Genomic DNA, 16,670 nt, shown 5'->3' with positions numbered 1-16,670 from the left:
GCCCACAATGGAGTTAGAAAAATAGGACAGTTTTTAATAAATATAACAAGACCAAAACAACATACAATTTTGAAGATTTTATTCAAAAGAGTGCATAAAAGCATGAGGGTGGCAGCTGTGTGGTGAGGCTATTTAGAAGCACCTTCATACCCATTTCCATGGGTCAAGGACAGTGTAGCACCTCTTGGCAGGGTTGACTCGCAGATGGCAGAGTCCAGGTGCAGGGTATGCACAGGTCCAGAGGTGTACTGAAGTGATGGTATCTGAGGTCCAGTAATAATATTCATTTGTGCCTCGGAGTGGGCTTCTAGTGATTACTCTTTTAAGTCCTCCTGCATCCTGCCTTCCCTTTCCTGTCACTAGACTATCTAGAAGGGGCATGCAGGCCTTTAGGTTGAGGCAAGACACAGCCTATACAGGAATAAGTGGGGCTGTACCTAGCTCCTCTCTCCCATCCTGCAAGTGATGGCCCATCTCGGCACACCTAAGCTCTCTATTGGGTGTGGGAGTGTAGGAGGAATACACAAATCCCAACTGTCATCCACAACCTATCATGTGACCATGGACAGGCTACAGACACTAAATAGCTAAGGTAAAAATAAATGCCAACTTTCTAAAAGTGCAAACAAAACAAGTGATGGACCGAATGTGGATCAATGTCACACATTCATCCCAGTCAAAAGATCTGGGCCCAAATCCATCGTGGGTCCCAGGCACTCCACACCACTTGGAGTCAAGCTAGCCGGGCTGATGAGAGGTGTTACCTCGAAACCGGTCCGGTCCTCGGATGCTTGATTCCGTTCTGGGAAGGACATGGCTTTTGTAGTTCGGACTGGACTGTTCCCATGGGGCAACAGGGTCAGAGCTGATTTGCATATCGCCATTGTCTAACCCAGGGTGGTGTGGAGTGCAAAAAAACGATGGATTTGGGCCCAGATCTTTTGACTGGGGGAGTGTGTGACATTGATCCACATTCAGTCCATCACTTGTTGTTTTTGCAACTTTCTAAAAGTGACATTCTCTTTATTGTAATTTAGTAGTTGATCTTCACCGTAAGTTAAGATTTTAAATTAAGATTCCAGAAACAACACACATGAATTGGTCACATATTCTTATTTAGAAACTACACTTATAAAATGTAATAATGTAATTCCAAAGTTATCTTATGGGAGAATTAGGCCTTGCAGTAGAGAAAAACAAATCTAATAGTGTTTCAATACCAGGATATGTAAAACGTAAAAGCTCATGTCCTACCTTTTAAGTACATTGTACCATATCCTCTGGGCTGTTTAGGGACTAATCTAGAGTTGACCTATATGTATTAAAAAATAAGTTTTGGGTCTGGTGAATGGTTTACTTTACCATGTTGAAATGGTAGTTTAAAACCACACACACTCAGGCTGCAATAGCAGGCCTGAGCTTAGGTTAAAGGGCTACTTAAGTGAGTGGCACACACAGTGCTGCAGGCCCAACAGTAGCATTTAATTTACAGGCCCTGGGCACATGCAGTACCACTTTGCTAGAGACATAAGTAAATTAAAGATGCCAATTGGGGATGATCCTATGTTACCATGTTTTAAAGAAGGCACACAATCACTTTAGCTCTGGCTAGCAGTGGTATAGTGTGCAGAGACGTAAGGCCAGCAAAAACGAGATAATCAAAAATGGAGGGGGAAGGCAAACAAACTCCGTAATATTCTAATTAGGAATTGAGTCCCTTTTATATTCAAACTAGTTTCTGTCAAGAGAACAAACAACTAAGATACGGACCACTTGTTTGACAGCGACTGCATGAGATATAGCTACAGGGCCATAATGTGTGAGAAAAAGGCAATGTGGGAAAAATACAGATTGCTCTTTAAAGCAGTGGAAGCCAAAGTACTATTGTTCGTTTTGACAAATCATCACTAATCGTATAAACAATAACATTCTCTCTTTTTTGTTCACTTTTTTCTACAACAGATATGTCTCCCCCAACCATGGCGCACAAAAGTGAGCCTTAGCATCTTGATTTATTCTCATTGAAGGACATTATGTTTGTCATTAAGAAAAAAAACTGGGGCAGGCTCCAGGGCTGTTTTGAGTAATGAAATCTTACGTGGTGCACCTGCTCTTGGAACTTAGGGGTAGAAATAGCCCCATTGTATAAGCAAGGTGACACAAATGAATCAGGGAACTATGGGGCATATTATCAAGGGGGTTTATCTCTGCTTTTTTTGCTTTAAAAGCAAAGAAAGTGGAGATAAAATTATTATCTCCCTATTACCTAGCTGTCGCTAACACCAGTTAGCGACAGCTAGTAGGAGATAGCGACCATCTTGGGCCCCACTTTGCATGTCAGTGATATTTATCACTAATGACATGCAAAGTGGGCGTGCAAAGATGTTAGCGACTCGAAACAGTCGCTAACATCGCTATCTCCTATTACCAACTTTTGGAGATATTCGCGCTAAGCGCGGATATCTCTAAAAGCTAACACCTGCCCTGAGCAGTTCTTAGCCATGTTATCCAATGAGAGGTGGATAACATGGCTAAGAGCATTAGCTCGGAAATGCATGAATATCGCTGACTTTTCAGCGATATTCTTTCATTTGCGGCGATTTTTATCGCATTTGCGATAAACCTTGGTAATACCAAGGTTTATTTGCGGTAAAAATCGCCGCAGCTCAGCGTTACATTTTTGTCTCTAACCAAGCAATAGCGATAATTATCTCTATTGCTTGGTAATATGCCCCTATGTTCCCATTATCCTTTTAGACTATATCCCAAAAGTCTTCAATAGAAAGGGGAACTAAAGAGAAGAAGGTTTAGGGTAATCAAACAACAAATTTGAGCAAGCTTTTTAGATTTGAAGAACTGTTCTTTGAAGTATGTTGTCCTGGAAAACTAAGGAGTTGGTCCAATTTATTTTGCTAAAGTTAAGCTGGAACTCGATGGGCTCAGGGAATTATTTCCTCTGTGAGTTTGATTCTTACGCATGCACAGCAAGTGAGTAAAGCATTTGAAATAATTAATTTAAAAATACAAAGAACCGTTTATGTACTATATGTCAAGGACGACATGGATGTCAACTTCATATTGCATCATATAATATAGGAGGTTTTTAATGATGAGTTCACTTCGGTTCCAAATGTCATAAAATTGCCTAAATTGGGTATTTTTAAGAAAGCATTTTATATTTATTTCTTTCATCTTATTTTATGACAGTTTCAAAATAGCCTAACATCTAAAACCAGCCAGCCTGTGTTTCGAGGTACCCCTCTTTGTCAAAGCTGTAAAAATACTTTAAACCATTTCTTAGATCTGCTAAATATAGTCTTAAATACCATCCTTAGACATACTCATAAGAACTCCAATTCAAATGCATACATTTTAACATCTTTTAGGAGAACATAATATCCAGATTAAAACAAAAACCAGAGCACAGTGCTGTTTATCTATATATTCATTTCTTTGTGTATATATGAAATCATGTTATTTTTAAATCTTAACCTTTTTTGAAACCAGAAATAAGATGTCCGTTTAGAAGAGTCACCAGATTCACCTGTTTCTTGCTTTCTGGATCTCTTTAAGTCAGAATTAAATACTGCCATATAGCTCATGTTGCCTAAACATAGCTATCCTGTAATTGATATTCTCATTTTCACCTCAATTTATTTGATTATTGTAAAGATATGGCTTCTAATGTATATATTCATTAATCCAATTTGGTTCGCGTAGAATCTATTAACAAACATATATCAGCACAATTCATAACTGATGAGTGAATATATTACAATTACTACTTCATGCATAAACACTATTGAATGCCTTTACTTGGTATAGAACAAAATTTTTTTTTTTAAACCAGGCATTATTTCAATCATATCCCAAAACAGGAGTCATTCCGGTTACTGAAGTTGCTCCATCGATGTATGTATACAGTCAAATAAAATACTGGGGGATATTCACAAGGACTCACCTTCGAATTATCCCCACCGTAACACAACAAATGTGAAGCTAAATTTACCACCCCATTCACAAGCAGGTGCAAACTGCAGACATTGCCTGTATTCCTGCTATAACTTCCCCAAAATATATCTATAAGGTGGACACCACCCACAAACCCTAATGAGATGCAGAGTGGGCGTTCCTGTACAAAAACACACAAAAAACCACAACACCACATTCACAACGAACTGCCAGATCTGTGAAGCGAAACAAAAACAGGCAATAGGCCACGGTAGCAGCATGGAATTAACACCTGCCTTCTGTTCGTGTTAAGCAGGAGGACTACCTGCAGCATAAAAGGGAGCCCAGACATAAGCCACAGCTGAAGACCCACAGATGCCATGGAGACAATGATCATGCAACGCGGATAACCATGAGGGCCACAACACCCGCCTCAGCCACCTCAGGCTCCCCCACCCGACCCGACCCTCTGGACATACAAATACCGTGCACGACACAAGAGCCAGAACAAACGCATGATGATGCACAGTGCAAAAATAAATACACAGATGTGTGGCCAGAAGAACGAGAAACAGTCACTCAGCACTGAAGTAACAACTTTATTGAAACACAACACAAAACAGGAATAGGGAAGACTCCTGTCAGGACCGCCAGGGAAAATCTTGACGACACAGCCTGGAAAAGAAAGCACAAAATCAGGATGTGTGTCATGCGCACATCAAAGGAGCGAGATACAGAGAACCAGAGAAGGAAAGTAAGCCAGAGAGGGAAAGAGAGTGAAGGAAAGTAAGAGAAAGAGAGATGGAAGGGAGAGAGAGAGGGAAGGGAGAGAGAGTGAGAGAGAAAGAAATGAAGCAAGAGAGAGAGAGACACTGCCGCCCCTGCGCACACAGGCCCCACTGATCGCCGGCTGCCATTAGTGTGTCCATCAATAGGCACACCGCGTGCCCGTACGTGCTCCAGGTCCCGGTCACACCACCATGGCATGGTCCACATCATGCTGGCCCACCCCACGGGCCAGCAGGTCCCACACAGGACACTGAGTCCTAAGTCATCAATGGCGGAGACCACATCAGTGCACACATCATCATCGCAGGCTGCACACCTGCTCGGCAATTACGTGTGCCACCAACCCTGTGCAACACCAGTCAGCGCCACGTGGTGGTAGGCCTGTGTCAACTGCAAGGCTTTGGGTGCCACTAACCCTGTGCAACGTCAGTCAGCATCACGTGGTGGTAGGCCCGTGCCGACCGCAAGGCCTCGGGTGGCACTAACCCTGTGCAACGCCAGTCAGCGCCACGTGGTGGTACGCCCATGTCGGCTACAAGGCCTCAGGTGCCACCAACCCTGTGCGCAGCAAATCATGGGCCCTTTATTATTGAGCACCTTGGAGCGTCCGTCATCCAGTCACCACTGGCGGAGGGGAATGGGACGTTGTCGGCCCCTTATGTTTGCGGGGTCATATGGCCTGTGATGCCAATGCCGGATGGGTGTGGTGTGTGTGCAGACCTGCCCTCAGGGAGTGGCCGTGACATGCTGACAACTAGACCAGTGACCTACACACCACCATGAAGAATGCCTGCAACATGTAGCTATGTGGACCCCCCTCAGAGCGTCAGTGGAGTGGTATGGCCTGGCGTACGTCGGACCAGCGCAGGGCTTGCAACAATGACTCGGGGGCTCTGGGCGTGGTGCAGTTCAAGTCCGGACAAGGAAGTAACTAATGCGTGTCTCCCTGTTGTAGTATCCATCGCACCCGGGACACAATAGGCAATATAGCAGACGGTGACGGGCATCCCACTAGATGAGCATCATTGATGTAAGGTAAATCACTGTCCCCACTTCCATCCACACATTCATGCAGGAATGATGAAAGACATGACACATCAGTGCATTACTGGATGTTTATTGCAAATCCAGTGGAGTCTTGCAGCTGGAGCGGTACAGGGCCATGCCAAGCACACCACACAACATGGGCCCGTGGACGTAAGGGAAATCACTGTCCCCACTTCCATCCATACATTCGTGCAGAAATGATGAAAGACATGACACACCAGTGTGTTACTGGATGTTTATTGCGCATCCAGTAGTGTTTTTACCTGGGGTTTTGCAACTGGAGCGGTACAGGGCCATGCAAAGAACACCACACAATATGTGCCCATGGAGGGCCAGCCAAAGTCCATCCGGGCATGACAGGTACTGCGGAAGAGGAAGGATACAGTCGCAGTCTGGTCACCATGTCATTGGTCATCAAACAGGATATAGCAGTCCATGTTGCGTTCTGAGGTGAGTCCAGCGGAGTGTATCAGGGGTCAGTGGGAGGTCATTAGGCCATGTGCCACACCAAGCAGAAACAGGCTATGTGGCGGAGATGAATGCTACTGCCTCCTTCGGACAACATTCCCATCCACGTCCTCATCCACGTATGTGAGCCCACCTGTGAGTGTTGTAGTACTGGCTGGGGCACTGTGTGCCTCTGACACATCAAGGGTCGGAGGTGGATTGTCGGCCACACTGTGTGGCAGTGGCACATCAGGGGGCAGAGATGTGGAAGTGTGGGGGCAGCAGCATTTATGAGCGCCACTCCTTGTTGCAGCATTGCCATGATGAGGATCTGTAGGGCCTGGTAGGGTCAAGCTTCATTTCACTGATGTGCAGCGGTGGCTGCCATCCTTTCTGCCTCCATCCACACCTTGTCCTCCATGAACCTCTGCATGTGTGCCAGATCAAATTGCTGGAGCCAGTCTGGACGGACAGGTGTTCTTCTCTCTGCGTCATGACTCCAGCAATATCAGTAAGTGCTCCTTGGAGACCATTGAGTGGGCCATGGGTGTCTGCTAGGGACTGGAGCTGGTCCCTGATGGGACCTAGACACCCATGTATGGTGTCCTGTTTGGTAGCCATGAGGACGAACCCCATCACACCTGTTCAGCTGTCTCCCTCTGGCCCTCCAGCACACGGCGTGGTAGGCCCTGGTTTGTTCCTGGGGGTCTTGGGAGAGTACCAGGGCTGTGGTGCCACCTTCTGGGTGCTTTGGGTAGTGGGTTGGGTCTCCTTGATGCAGCTGGGCTGCCCTGATCCTGGAGGTGAGGTGAGGATGATGTCCATGATCTGTTGGAGGACTTGGGTGTTGATGCTGGCGTTGTCCTCCTGGTCATCAGTGAAAAGTGGCTGGGACTGCTCTGCACGGGGTGTTCAATCAATCAATCAGACATTTGTATAGCACGCTACTCACCCGGAAGTGTCTCAAGGCGCTGGGGGAGAGGGGTAGGTTACTGCACGAACAGCCAGGTCTTGAGTTGCTTCCTGAAGGAAAGATGGTCCTGGGTCATTCAAAGGTGGATGGGGAGGGAGTTCCAGGTCTTGGCTGCCAGGTAGGAGAAGGATCTTCCTCCCGCGCTGGCTCTGCGGATGCGTGGTATGGCGGCGAGGGCGAGGCTGGTCTATCGTAGCTGGAGGGTGGGCGTGTAGAAGGTCAGGCGGTCGTTGAGGTTCTTGCTGCCCTGGCAGTGGAGAGCCTTGTGTGCATGGGTGAGGAGCCTGAACGTGATCCTCTTGCTGACGGGGAGCCAGCTTAGGTCTCTCAGGTGGCCGGAGATGTGGCTGTGTCGGGGGATGTCCAGGAGAGTCGTGCGGAGGCGTTCTGGATGCGTTGGAGTCTTTTCTGCAGTTTGGCTGTGGTTCCGGCATAGAGGGTGTTCCCGTAGTCCAGTCGGCTGGTGACGAGTGCTTGGGTGACGGTCTTCCTGGTCTCAGTGGGGATCCAGCGGAAGATCTTGCGGAGCATACGCAGGGTGTTGAAGCACGATGAGGAGAAGGCGTTTACTTGTCTGGTCCTCGAGAGGGAGGAGTCCAGGATGGAGCCCAGGTTGTGTGCGTGGTCCATTGGCTTGGGAGTGGTGCCCAGGGCCGGAGGCCACCAGGAGTCGTCCCAGGGGGAGGGCGATGATCCCAGGATGAGGACTTACGTCTTGTCGGAGTTCAGTTTCAGGCGGCTGTTCTTCATCCATCGGCGACATCTTTCATCCCTTCATGTAGGCTGGTTCTGGCGGTGGCGGGGTCGTTGGTGAGGGAGAAGATCAGCTGGATATCGTCGGCGTAGGAGATGATGTTGAGGTTGTGTTGGCGTGCGATGGCTGCCAGGGGGCTCATGTAGACATTAAAGAGGGTTGGGCTGAGTGTTGATCCTTGTGGTACGCCGCAGATGACTTCGGTGGCCTCGGAACTGAACGGGGGGAGGCGGACTCTCCGGGTTCTTCTGGCGGGGAACAAAATGATCCACTCTAGTGCCTTCTCATGTTGATGGTGCCCCTGCAATGCAAAGGGGAGATGGTGTATTATAATGTGTCCACGTGTATGTAGTCGCATGGTACATGTTGACATTCAGACAGCATGGCATTGTACATTGTGACAGTGTGTAGATCGGGGGCATGACCCAGAGTCACTGTAGGTATGCACTGCTTGATTGTGCATGTGTGCCATTGTGGTCCTCTCCACCCATCCCCCAAGTACCTGGTGGTCACTCACCTTGTTATGGTTGAGTTGTGTCCTGTCGAGTAGTGTTCAGTCCCCCGACTCTGACCACAGTCTCCACACTAATGACTGTCAACACCAGCTCCTCCATGTCATCCAGCAAAAGCTGTGGCGCTGGGCTCCCACCTCCATTATTGCTGCCTTCTGGTTGGCTGCGAGTTTAGCTTGATGTCAATCCTTCGCCTCTTGGCCTCGTCTATTAACCTCCTGTGCTCTCCGACGGCATTCGCCTTGTCCAAGATGTTCCATCATATCCCATTTTTGGTTCCCAATGACACGTTGGAGATGACGAACAGTTGTTGACGGTGTTCCATCACCTCCATAATCAGGATCCTGTTTTCCTGCTGGCTGAACTTTGTCTTCCTCTTCTTGTCCTTGCCCTTCCCTGTCCCAGGCTGGTTGTCCAGGGTGCTTGTGGGGTTGCACTCGTCCTCTGCGCCGCTCTGGCTTCCTCCATGGTGCTTGGGTGTTGGTCAGTTTGTGTTTGGGTGTTTTTTCTACTTTTATAGTGATTTTTCCTTCCTGCGATGTGTGTGTTGCAGGCCTGGCGCTCATTATCGCTGATTTCCTCATTGCGTTTTGGCCCATTTAATTTTTTTCCATGTTGAGGTTTGTGTTTTAATCTCCATGGTGGTGGTTGTATATCGGATATTGGCTGCAGTTTTGGCGGACTATTGCATGCTACTGCCTTGTTGTAAATTCCACGTTAACACAGGGTTATTTTCCCGCAATTGGCTGTGATGTGTAAAGGTGCGATAGCCTTTTTTGGTGATGTTTAGCACACGTTCTTGTGAATATACCCCTAAAATTGTTAGGGGTAGATGTTCAAACAAGTCACTCAGAGCAGCAGCAAAACATGCTATGCTGCATTGTGTGACATGGAGGAACCAGCTGGGCCGGACTGGCCATAGTGGGCACTGGGCAATTTCCAAGTGGGCTGGAAAAGTGGGGGCTGGTTTTTGAGTGGTGGGGCCTCGTTTTATTGCAGTGCTGCAGTATCGACCCCCTATAACAGAAGCAACAGTAGTACTTCTCATTAGCCCGACCCCCAGGACCAGTTCATATGAATTGCGAAGGCTGGTTTGTGTTCCCAGTTCAGCCCTGGGGAGCAGGAGAGTGCCACATCTACAAAGATATGGCTCTCTCCTCCCCTTTTTCTAGCGCTGGCACTAATTTCAGCTGCCATGCTCCAGGTACACACCTTAGTGCCTGAGTCTAGCATAGGTTTTGAACAAGAAGGGTACCCTTCCTGTACAAAATACTATGCCTAGACAGGTTCAAACAGTTTTCCCACTTTGTATGTGCTCTGCAAAGTGCAGCATGTTTGCAAAGTAGGAATAGAACGGAGAAATGAAAACATTTCTCTTCTTAATGCATCCTTATAACAGGCCTTAACGTTTGGTGTTAAACCCTGTCTACAACTATTTGTTGAAAGGGTTTTGTGTCCAAAGGCATGGGTGGTTGCATGGGACTGACCATGTACCGCCCATGTAAAGCACCCTTAGTGCTAGGTAACAGAAGCAATGATTTGCGCTACTTTTGTGTTACTCTAGGGTAATTTCAAATTCAAAACAAGTTTAGTACTGAGAGTAAATTGGTAAAAAAATATTTTGTGCTAGTTAGCCTTACTTTTGTGTCGCTAATCCAGCTCAAAATGTTTGAAAACCTACCCTGGTTAGTGTACTGATTTCAGTTAGTTTTTCTGTTATATTTGCTTGTTGTTAAACTCGATGTGACTAATGTCCTGGTTCAATATGAGAGAGACAACATTTTAAGTTGAACCCTCATTAGATAATATTACTATGAATGATCGGCTCTCACTCACTAAAGACAGTGTGTCCACATTAGACATTTTTCCATATATTTAGAAGCTACATCCTCAATTTGGTTTCAAATTATTCCAAATCATTCACTACACTAAAAGTGGTATCTGGGCATCATGAAAAACCCAGGTTATTTCAAACTAATAAAATCTTAATACAATGATGTTCCTGACTTTATCATTGGGACACTAACTTACAAGAAAGAAGGAAAGTATTTTCTCCTATTGCAAACACGGCTCGTGGTTTGTAAACGAAGCACCATGTAATTGTTGAGTTTCCTTGCAAGGTGAGTGGGGCCCTTGCCAAACATGGCCTTGTGGACGGTGCAACAGATTTTAAACTTAATTCGCTTGAGTATCGGGAGCCAGTGAAGCTGTTGAAGAAGGGGAAGGGAAGACATTCTGGGTGGGGCATTCAAGACAAGGAATGCTGCGGTATTTTGGACTACCTGCAGTCTGCACAACGAGGACTCATTGGCTGAGACCAGGAACGCGTTACAGTAGTCTATGTGTCTTAGAACCAATGCCTGAATGAGAGTTTTGTGTGTAAACTCTGGGAGGAAAGGAAAGACTCATTGTAGCAGAACAAGCGCATGAAAACAGGAGCCGGCAGCATAGGCCACATGTTCTTTAATGGTCAGTGCCTGGTCTAGGCATATGCCAAGATTTTTGACAACAGTCTTAGGTACAGGGGAGTTGCCAAGATCCACCCGCCACCAGGCAGGCAACTACAGCAGTGGTGCATCTCGGAAGAGCATGATCTCGGTCTTCATTGCATTAAGCTGAAGGAAATTATTCCTCATCCAGTTGGAATTGGCTAACATATATGCGGAGAAAGTGGACTGGGCTGTAAGAGTGGATTTATTAAATTAAAAAAAAAGCTGAGTATCATCAGCATATGAAATGGGAGTGAAACCTAATGTCCTAGGTAGGTCAGCAAGGGGAGCTCTATACATTCTGAGGTTACGTGAGAATCATAATGACGTTTTGGGCTTGTTCGAATATGGACGAGTTCGGTATCCATGAATCGCAAATGACGAGTTTAGTGGGTGTACGCGTTTTCGCTACTCTACTTTGCAGCATTCGTCTTATTCGTGGGTTTCTTCATCTGAACCCACGGGTTCCATTTTAGATACGGCATCCATTTTGTTTCTTGCCCTCACGTAGCCGGCGAACGGACAATGTCCGCTTCGTGAACCTGGGTTTCCCAAGCTCTTGCGGAAGACGCATATCCCTTTGAATGTGTCTTTATGACTAGGGGAATGACACGGCAAACGCAGATGGCTCCGCTCAAGGCTCATCTTTGCGTGCCGGTCTATTGTTTCAGCCGTGCATGCATTCGGCTCGAATCCTTTGATCCTGCGATCACGCTTCCGATATTGCCCCTCTACACTCTTTTCAATCTGTTGTCTGTCTTTGTCATTCTTGCACCTGTTTCTGTCCCTTTTCTTAACTCGTTTACAGCCAGAATGGAATGTGTTTAATGTGGAGATAACGTGCTTTTACAGTTGGGAACCGGCGATGTTACTGTAATTATGTTCCGGGCTTCTGAAAACATGAATGTAACCCTTTTGAAGTGTACTGTGGGAACTGGGTTGTAACCTTTTGTTCGCCATGTTGTGCAATGACGAAGATGTGTATAAAAGGAGCGATCCACTTTTGCAATTCGAAGCAGACTCTCAGAACCTACACTTCATTGTACTTCTTGCGATCTCTGTATCCCTGCAGTAAATAAACGCTGATCTTTGACGCCGAAGGAAGTGTCCTGTGTCTCTGTGATTTGTACGCCAGAACAGGTAGCCCACGAAGGTTTCAGGTGTTGTCCCCTGGCACCGCTGGGCCCTAGAATAGCCCAGTCCTTCAGTTGGCGCCCAGCGTGGGGCGACATCAGCGGTACCGGTCCAAAGCCCGACGACCGTGAGGAACTTCGTGTGAAATCTCCGAGGGAAGGTGCACCCCGCTTCATCGATCCTGTTGTCGAAATAAGTGGTCCGAAGACTTTTCCCGCGAAGATTCCCACCTCCTGACGGCTGCGACGGACTGATGCCCTGACTGTCGACCTGTTTTGGCGCCTGGCGTAGTCCTTTGTACGGCGAGACGATAACCGGGCCTTCCTGGTGACGCCATTGTTCTTTCAGTTAAGTATTTGTGGGTCGCTCCCAGAATCCTTGTTTGTTGTTGTTGAAACTTGGTTGTTTGCATGGTTCCATTGCATTTGTGGTTCTTAGTTGTTGGTTCTTAGTTGTTGGGTTTTTCTTTTTGCAATTGCCAAAAACCAAGGGTCTCGTATTTTTGCGAGGATATCGTAATTCGATAACCCTTGAAGTTTGTAGACTCGGTTAGTGTGCATGATGCCTGGCCGCAGTACTTGGTTTGGTTTCCTTAAATGTTGCAGCACGGATTCCCGGTTGGAGGACTCATGTCCGATACCTCCAGTTGGAACTCCAATTTATGAGCTCTATAGTCGACACGGAGTGGGCCCTATCGTATACAATGATTATTGGATCCGTTATACTAAAAAAGATGGTGTCCTTAGTTGGCCACCCCATGGTAGTTTTGAAACTGAGATTTTAGATAATCTCGAGGAAAAATTGTTTAAAAAGAAAGCTAGGCCGGCCATGTTTGATTCCTTTCGGTTATGGCGTAAAGAGGCCAAGCAGAAAGAAATCAAGCAGATAAAGAAAAATAAGAGAGACGGTATCATTACGATGATGCAAAGTGCAGAACAATATCAACGAGACAAAGACGAGAAAGAAAAGGAAGTTTTTACTAGATTGCATCGTATGGCGGTGGATAAATGTTATCCGGTTTTACCGTCAAGTTCTGATAAGAAGGGAGAGGAATTGACAGAGGATCCTTTGTTATCCTACTTGCTGAAATCACCTCCTCCTTATGCACAGGGTACTACAGCCACTGTTGTTCCTCCTGTCCCTCAACCTGTTGTTCCGGCGGCTGCTGGTCAGCCTGTCGTTGGTCCTGTACCTCCGAATCCTCTTGCTCCTCATCTGTCCCTGCTCCCTTACCTGCTCTTCTTCCTACTGCTCCATTGCCTATACCTTCTCAGTCTACTGTTCCTGTTACTCCTGCTGTCTTGGCTACTCCTACTGCTTCTACGTTTAGTCCTCATGTTGTTGCCCCTGTACTTCTCTCCTCTTCTCCTTCTGTTCGTAGTCGTATACCTAATGCTGTTGCTAATTTCTATTCTCCACTTTTTGGACCGATACTTGGGTCTGATGTCTCTGATGTCTCTCAGAGACGAAGCCAAATGCCTGGAGGTAGGGAGAGTGAGACGTTAATCACTATGGCGCGCAGGTGGATTAGACATCCTGCTAAGTACACTCCGCGCATAGTGTTTGATACGTTTTCCCAGTTCAATGAGCCCACACAAAGATTCGTGTTCGATGAAATGTGTAAATCTTTGAGAGAAGAGTGGGATAACGATGAGGTAGACAATGTACCGACCGATATGACTGAACTTCAAAGTCAGTTTTCGAACGGTATGATTGTAGGCGGTGATGTACGACGTGCATTAGAGCGTCTGTTAGCTTTTAGATCTACAGTGCATACTCGAGTGTTGTTTGATGACGACTCCGATGATTCGAAAGCGCAACCTGGTCAGTATCCTATGCGAGAAGTTCCCCCAGTGTGGATGCCAGGTAATCCGGCTGCTAATCCTGCAATTTTGCCGCACTTCCAGAGAGTCTGGATACACCTCCCATGGAAGCGATCGGAAGTTTTGCAGGTGAAACAATCTTTGCCTGACCCCCGGAAAAATCCGGCAGGTTATTATAAGGAGTTATCCCAACTTGTGGATGCTACTATTATGAACCTTGCCGATATTGACATCCTGTTCGGTAATGTAGTACCGCAACCGATTTGGGCTAAAATCCGTCAAGAGAATCACGCAGCTGAGTTAGGCAGTGATTGGGCTGCTCTTGTAGCAGCTGATGGACGACAAGTTGGTGGGGCTAAGCCTGAACAGTTAATCACGGATCTGCCCCAAAGAATCATTACGCTCATGAAAACACTTATGCCAGCGATGAGGGTTAACTGGGATAAATTGTCTGCGTGCAAACAAAAGAAAGACGAGAGTGTCTCCGATTTCTTTACTAGATTTGAGGAGGCATTTATCGATCATAGTAGTCAGGATATGAGCACTGAGGGAGGTCAGCGGTTGTTTGTTGATAAATGTGTGTTAAATTTGTTGCCTGAGCTATTGAAAAATTCTGAAAGTTCATGGGCCGTTTCAACCACTGCTCAAATATTAGCAACAGCTCAATATTATGAAAATAGAGAAAAAGAAGAAAATGATCGTGCAGACAAGAAAACGAAGGAACTTAAAACTAAGGTTTTGTTGCAGCAAGCGTATCCTCCGCGCTGGAATCAAAATGATTCACAACAGCAAAATCGATCACAATTGCAGTCTTCTAGGTCGCAGTCGCGTTCTGACTCTTCTACACCCAGATCTATGCTTGGGTATAATCAATGTTCATATTGTAGGGGTGAGGGCCATTTGAAGTTTAATTGTCCGGTTTTACGTGACCGAAATAATGGTGTTTCGGCTCGAGGTGGTGGTAGTGATCCCCAACAGGCATCTCGTGGTAGAGGTCGTGGTATCTCTCAAAATCAGAATGAGCGTTCTACTACTTCATCGGACTCGAACAATTGTTTTGATCAGCGCGATTCATCGTCCGGTAGATCTGCACAGTATCATGTGGATGACTATTATGTCGAGCATGACATTGATGCGGACGGTAATTACTAGGACAGCCACAGACAAAGAGAGGGAGTAGTATCAGTTCCGGTTGATCAGAGAGGGCCTTACGTCGCAGTTGCCACATCGGGCGTAGTTGAGCCTTTTCTGTTGGACACTGGTGCAGCGAAAAGTTCCATCATGCATTCGAAACTCCCTGGCGCACCTTTGTCTGGCTTAACGAATGTTTCCGTTGGATTCTCTGGCGCCCTGGTTAGCAATCCAGTTTCTAGCCCTTTGTCCCTTATGATCGGGCCACGTGAGCTAGAGGCTCCTTTGATTTTAACTACTGGTTGTGGTGAGAATCTTTTGGGTCTGGATTTGTTGAAGCGGTTATATGCGACTCTGTATTGCTCTCCTACGGGAGTGGAGCTTACATTAGGTCAGAGAGTAATCTCTCCTATGTACTTGTCAACTGATAAGCTCCAACCGGAATTGAGTTCCCTTCCTGAGTCTTTGTGGGCAACGGGTCCCAATGATGTGGGCCTGCTGGACATATCACCTTATGTTGTCCAATTGAAATCGAATGTGCGATTACCACGCATTCCCCAGTATTGTATCTCTCTTGATGGCGAGCGAGCGCTATTAGCGATCATTTATGATTTGATCAAAAAGGATGTTATTGAGGAAACTCGGGGAAATGTGTGCAATAGTCCGGTGTTACCTATTCTGAAACGAACTGACCCATCCAAGCCTCCTGTGTACCGTTTTGTTATTGATTTGAGAGAGGTAAATAAAATTGTGAGCCCACAATTTCCTGTGGTGCCTGACATTACAGCTTTACTGACCCTGATTCCAGCCTCTGCCTCCTGGTTTTCGGTATTCGACCTGAAGAATGCTTTCTTTAGCATTCCGATTGCTGAGGAAAGTAGAGATCTATTCGGCTTCTCATTAGGTGGTCGCAGCTTCAGGTTTAAACGCGCACCTCAGGGCTACTGTGAGAGTCCATCGATCTACAGTCAAGCCCTTAAGAGTCAACTTGATGCGTTTGTGTTACCGGCTGGTGCGGCTTTGATTCAGTACATTGATGATCTGTTAGTGGCTGTTGACACTGAGCAGATTTGCAAAACTGCTACAGTATCGCTGTTACAGCATCTATGTGCCTTACATCATAAGGTGTCACCTTCTAAGCTACAGTATTGTTGTCAAGAAGTAACCTATTTAGGTCACTTATTGTCAAAGGAGGGAAGAAGGTTGACCCCAGAAAGAATTGCAGCAATTGCTTGAATGACTGTGCCAACAACTCAGAGAGATGTACGTGCCTTTTTAGGTATTACGTCATACTGCAGACAATGGATTCCAAACTTTTCATTGTTAGCGAAGCCATTGATAGCTCTCACGTGCAAGGATGTTCCGACTCCTTTGCCATGGACCGAAGAATGTCAGAAAAGTTTTTCTGAACTGCGTGATGCGTTGTGTTCGGCTCCTGTGTTAGGTACTCCTGATTACAGCAAGCCGTTTACACTATACGTTCACGAGAGAGAGGGTTGTGCGTTGAGTGTCTTGACGCAACAATTTGGTGGTAAGCAGCGTCCATGTGCATATTTTTCCTCGACCTTAGATCCAGTAGCTAGAGCATTGCCGAGTTGTCTAAGAGCGACAGCGGCGGAT

Source organism: Lissotriton vulgaris, chromosome 4_1 (genome assembly GCF_964263255.1).
Source record: "Lissotriton vulgaris chromosome 4_1, aLisVul1.2, whole genome shotgun sequence".
In the NCBI taxonomy this organism is placed as follows: Eukaryota; Metazoa; Chordata; class Amphibia; order Caudata; family Salamandridae; genus Lissotriton; species Lissotriton vulgaris.
This window is presented reverse-complemented; position numbering follows the sequence as displayed.